This window comes from Hippocampus guttulatus, chromosome 12, assembly GCF_054856545.1.
Source record: "Hippocampus guttulatus isolate MCC_2025c chromosome 12, RoL_Hgut_1.0, whole genome shotgun sequence".
Classification (NCBI taxonomy): Eukaryota; Metazoa; Chordata; class Actinopteri; order Syngnathiformes; family Syngnathidae; genus Hippocampus; species Hippocampus guttulatus.
The window spans coordinates 21059150-21065220 of record NC_141272.1 but is presented as its reverse complement, the minus strand read 5'-3'; the positions used below and the strand labels follow the sequence as shown (position 1 = coordinate 21065220).

The following is a 6071-nucleotide window of genomic DNA, read 5'->3' as shown; positions in this document are numbered from 1 at the left end:
GTCTTCTGGTAGTGGTGTTGAATCTGAATTTGACAAGATGGAAAATGGGCATTCCCCCACGAAGCAGGCTGAGAATCATCCTTCATTCTATGCCCACTCACAAACAAGGACATGGTTTAGACTTTGTTCTTTCTTATAGTCTACAGGTCTCAAATTTGAAAGTGGTGGACTTTGCAATTTCTTACCTTACAGCTGTGATCTGAGTACAGCTGAAGAATTTTAAACTCTCCCGCTGGTTGATTCTATGATGCCTTTGATGACCTTTGCTCTTCGAAGAAGGAGTAACTTAGCTCTTGGTTCCACTTGTTCAACGAAAGAACTCGCATAGCTATACAGGAACGTCGCAAAGCTGAACCCAGGTGGAATAAAAGACAAGCTTATCAAACCCGCAAAGGCTGCTGGTGTTGTAACCAGAGCACAGTTACAGAGGCAAAAAGCAACATCTGTAAAATCTTATTGAGGCAAATCATCAAAATCCATGTGCCCCATTTAAAACTATCCAGTTAGTACTTAAACACCCTTAGCCTATTAGCACAGCCTCTTCCCCTGAAATGTGCAATAGATTCCTTGTGAGGATAAAGCGGGTCAGAAAATGAATGGATGGATGGATATCCTGGCAAATGACACCGGAGACTAGGTTTCTTGTTTACTTGGATTTGACCGCAGCATTTGAAACGGTGGACAACAACAACTGTTGGATCAATTACAGGACCAGGAGGACATGAGAGGTAGCACCCTCGAGGGGTTTAGACCCTGTTTGGTCTGTGGTATTTCTTTTCACTGCGAGGCAGATGACAGCCAGCGAGAGCAAGCAGCCAGCGAGAGCGAGCAGCCAGCGAAGAGCGAGCAGCCAGCGAGAGCGAGCAGCCAGCGTGAGTGAGCGAGCAGCCAGCGTTCGTTTGGAGCTCCAGCGGCGGTCGACCCATTGGTCCGGCACATGCGGCTGAATCCACCCCTGGGGAACCGGCGGCGGTCGATCCATTGATCCGGCACGAGCAGCTGAGTCCACCCCTGGAAGGCCAACCGGCTGATCAGCGAACACGGCAGCAGCAGCGGCGGCCTAACTCGGGAATGACCTCCAAGCGGTTTTGGGTGTGCCTTCGGGCTTCGAACAGTTCCCAGTCAAGGGCCGACAACTGGGTCTGCAGGTACCCGGGTCGCTGTGGCTTTAGGAGCCGCTTTGGGACCCGGTTGGCGGTCGCTCAACAACAACAACAACAAGCAGCAGCGGCGGCTGAACTCACCGACTACCAAGGCAGCGTAAGCTAGCGAGAGCCAACCAGCGTGAGCGAGCGAAAGGATTTGTTCCGAACTCCAGCGGCGGTCGACCCTTTGGTCCCAGCACAAGCATCTGGAGCCACCACTTAAAGCGAACTAACCGAACCGTGAACCCGGCAGCAGCAGCCAAACAATTCACTCGACTACCGTGGCTATATTGCCCAGGGAAGCTAAAAAATCCACTGCCACGTCATCAACATCCTGATTGTCAGCAAGCCCACTGGACACGTCAACAACTAGCTGACAGCCGTCTAGCTACAAAGCCCGAAAGATGCCTCCCAAACAGAAACAAAATGCAAAGCAGGATGAAGAATTGATGACCCTCACGCAAGTCAATGAATTACTCCTGCAACAAAAAGAGCTTTTTACAGTGCTTATGCAGCAACAACAGGAACACTTTAAAGGATTTGTAAAGATGATACTTGACACAACACACCCAACTTGATAGTTTTTCTAGGGAAGTACAAGAATTTATATTTTATCTGTGGTTTTATTATTGCTCTTGGTTGTAAAGTGTCCTTGAGTGTTGTGAAAGGTGCTTGCAAATGTAATGCATTATTATTATTGTTATTACAACAGAGAATCTAATGGACTGCCTAACGATTGAACTACATATTAAAAATGCATCAAATGTCATCATAAGCTGCATTTATAGGACATCAGGATCTTGTCTTGACACATTTAATAAAAAACTGACAGATATGCTAAGTTTTTCCAATGATAAGAAAACACGAATAATATGTGGCGACTTTAACATCGACTTATTAAACCCAAATGGACATAAAAACAATAGACTTCATAAATACTATGTATAGCAACAGTCTTTTCCCAGTAATCCTGAAACCCAGTAGAATAACAGTCGATACGGCCACATTAGTAGATAATATATTTATAAATAAGATTGACCATAAAATGGAAAGTGGACTTCTTATAACTGATATAAGTGACCATCTCCCGGTCTTTGCAGTCTTTTATAATTATTTTGATAGAAAAACTAAATCAACAACTCACATATCAGAAATAAGACTCAGAACCCAACATTCCATCGCAGCTTTCAAGCTCAACCTAGTCAAGCAAAATTGGTCTGAGGTCTACACAAACGAAGATCCAAATACAGCGTTTGACGCATTTCAGTCAACCATAACCTCTTTATATGACAAACATTTCCCAGTAATTAAGGTCTCCAGAAAATACAAAGACCAAAGTAAGTCATGGATAACAAAAGGCATATAAAACGCATGTAGAAAGAACAACAATTTATATCAATCTTTTCTAAAACTCAGAACCAAACATGCTGAAATAAAATATAATACCTATAAAGACAAATTAGTAAATATTATAAGAACTAGTAAGAGAGATTATTTCCATACATTATTAGAGCAGAATAAAAGCAACACTCAAGAAATATGGAAAATATTAAATTATGTAATTAGAAATAGCTCTAAAAAAGCAGATTATCCAGAGTACTTTATGAAAGACGAAAATGCCATTATTAAGAGAACTGCAGAAATAATGAATTTAATTAGTATTTTGTTAATATCGGCAGTAACCTAGCAAAACAAATTCCTGATCCAATAAATTCTTTTGAAAACGATAAATACATGGAAAAAATCTCATCCACAATGTTTCTTACTGCTGTGAATCATAATGAAATATTAAATATTGTAAAAACATTTAAAAATAAAATGTCAACTGATTGCTTTAATATTGATATGACAATAGTAAAACAGATTATAGAACTCGTAGTGTGACCTTTTACATACATATGCAACCTCTCATTTAAAGCTGGTATTTTTACATCAAAAATGCAAACAGCAAAAGTCATTCCATTTTTTAAAAGTGGATAAAGACACTTATTTACAAATTATAGACCAATATCACTGCTACCACAATTCTCAAAAATATTAGAAAAAACTATTTTCTTGCAGACTTGATAACTTCAGACAAAAATATGTGTTATTAAGTGAAAATCAATATGGCTTCAGAGAAAAACGGAATACCTCAATGGCAGTAATGGAGCTTGTAGAAGTAATAGCCACTAATATAGACAACAAAGAATATACTTTTGGGATTTTTCTAGATCTAAAAAAAGCTTTTGATACAATTGATCAGTGGTCCTCAACTAGAAATGCTGTCGGTCCACTTTTTTTTTTTTTTTTAATAAGACCAAGATCCGGTCCCATGCACGGCGGTCATGGGGAGCAGGGCTATATGCCCATTTAGTATGGTCAAGCGAAGCTTATACAAATCAACACTCCTCACAACCAACCAATAATGGGGTGCATGAAAATAACAATTATTCACTTTGCCAGTACACAGCAAATAATGAGAGGTATTGTGTTGAGGCACAGGAACTCTTTTATTTTGTTAAGTTGTGCCTGCTTAATAATAGAAATAGCCCTTTTAGGGAAATAAGACATTTTTACTTTAACTTTGTTAAACAGTAGTTGTCTTTTTTCCCCCTTAATTTAACAAAAACAAAACAAAATACTCACTTTACCAAAATAAATACTAAACATGAAAACAAAAATATCCTTTTTATTTGTACAATTCCCCTTTCACATCCCCTCTGAAATCACTGAAAAATATATCAGAAGAGGAGTTAAGAACCATTTTAAATACTGACACAAGGGAGCACAGGAATGTGCAGTGCTGTTCTTCCCCTAAAGGTGAATGCAATGTCTGAGGCATGCAAATATTATTTGAGGACGCCATTGAGATGTTCATTTACCACGTTGCGATGTTCTGCTGTTAAACAGCTGCAAAGATCCCCGGGTAGACGGGAGCAAAACTGCACACAATCGAAACCTCCCGCGATTCGTCTTGTCTAATTGTCTGTGCGGCTCTCCTGGGCTGAAGCTGTGAGCACACTGTGGCGTCGTGCATGCGTCCGTTTCCTGACACAATCATCCATTTTGAATGCGTGTGTATTGGGATAGACGCGTGCTGACGCTTATGTATGGGCACACCTTCAGTTCAGAGGAGCCAATCAGCGCATCGTTAACGCCGACATGCCCTGCTCAGCCAGGGTATCCACTATCCAGTGAGTCAAACATTATACACACAAAGTCGCGCTGCCGCGGTCCTCTGCATTACATCTGTTAGTGCACGCAAAGAATACAACGGATAATTTTAACAAGCGATCGCGGTAATGCGCAGATTATAGTCCACAAATATAAAATGTATAACGTAAAAATCACTTAAAAATTATTATTTTATACAATTTGCCGAGGGTCCGGACAGAGGAGGTCGGCGGTCCGGACAGAGGAGGTCGGCGGTCCGGTCGTGTATCGCGGTCCGCCAGTTGAGGAAGACGGCAATAGATCATAGTATATTATTGAATAGGTTAGAGAGATATGGTATTAGAGGCATAGCATATACAGTAACTGGATTGAAAGTTATTTAGAAAACAAATATCAGTGTGTGCAGTTCAAAAATAAAAAATCGAACCTACTGAAGATTACCCATGGAGTTCCTCAGGGGTCTGTGCTTGGACCAAAACTATTCATCTTATATATAAATGATACAGTAAATATTCCCATCCCCGGAATTCTATGGAAAGAAATATCCTTCATAAAAACCTATGCATTAACATTTTGAGTACGATATTACGTGTTACCGGAAGTTGCGTAAGCGGAAATTCCACTACCCGTAACCCGGATGGAGGTGTAATGCCGCGGGAGCTTAAATACACGCAACGCCCACCCGATGCGACGGAAAATACTGACACTGAAACAAGTTTTCACTTCGCGTTTTTCAATCATCAGATTCTAAACGACGACGTGTAAGTGAGTTTTTATTGCCGTGCGTTTTACTGTAATTGTGAATTATTTTAACTTTATTCACTTACGTCCTGGAGAACGCGGCACAAGCTTAAAAGCAGCACCCACTCGACATGACCGAAGAAACGTGTTCGCCTCGCCGTTTTCATTCATCAGATTCGAAACGAAGACATCTAAGCGACTTTTTATTGGCGTGCGTTTTACTGTAATTGCGAAAGGGTTTAACTTTATTCACTTACGTCGTGTAGATCATCGCATCGAAACGTAGAACAACTGTAACGACTGGAGCGGAGCGAGTGAAATGCATCCGTTTGAGCAGGCTGGACACAAAGTTAAAAAGATCCAGCAGACACTTGGAGTCGGAAAGACGCAAATTTACGAAACTTTAAAAAACAAGGCATCGACTCAACTCCTGATGACAAGCCACCATCCAGCAAGGAAGCAATGCAAATGGCAACAAACATCCTTCAGTATGCACAAGAATTACCAGACATCGGTGATCAACGGGACAGTTACTTGCAACTAGCAAGAAAACTGTATGACACGCAGGCAAACATTGTCATAAACCAAAGAATACATCCAACAAAACAATCCAAAATACAATTTTTTTTCCCCAAGACAGAAAAAAATAAACATTAAAATACTGTACGTATTTTACTGTTGTGATTTTTTTGGGATACACCTGGATTGCAGTTTTTGTTATATAAACAGTTTTTGGACAGTATATTTTTGTATTTTATTGATTGTGTTGTTACACGTGCATTTTGTCAACATACTTGCAGGTTCATAAAGGACATGTACCATGCTCATTCCCCAAATGAGGAATTTCTGTTATCAGGACAAATTGGACAGCGCAAACACGAGTCCGTACTAGAGAATATTTACTGTATCTGTAGTGTCTCAAAACAATTCAAATGTGTCCTATTCGCTGATGATACAACTTTCTGCTGCTCTGGAGAAAATATGAAACAGCTCCTGAAAACTGTAGAAAATGAATTAAACAAATTAAAA

The 6071-nt window shown here is 40.3% G+C and overlaps 1 pseudogene; it reads left to right on the top strand.

Moving 5' to 3' along the window:
- The first annotated feature begins 2085 nt into the window (after positions 1-2085).
- LOC147197790 (uncharacterized) lies at positions 2086-3212 on the top strand (annotated as a pseudogene).
- The last annotated feature ends 2859 nt before the right edge of the window (positions 3213-6071 follow it).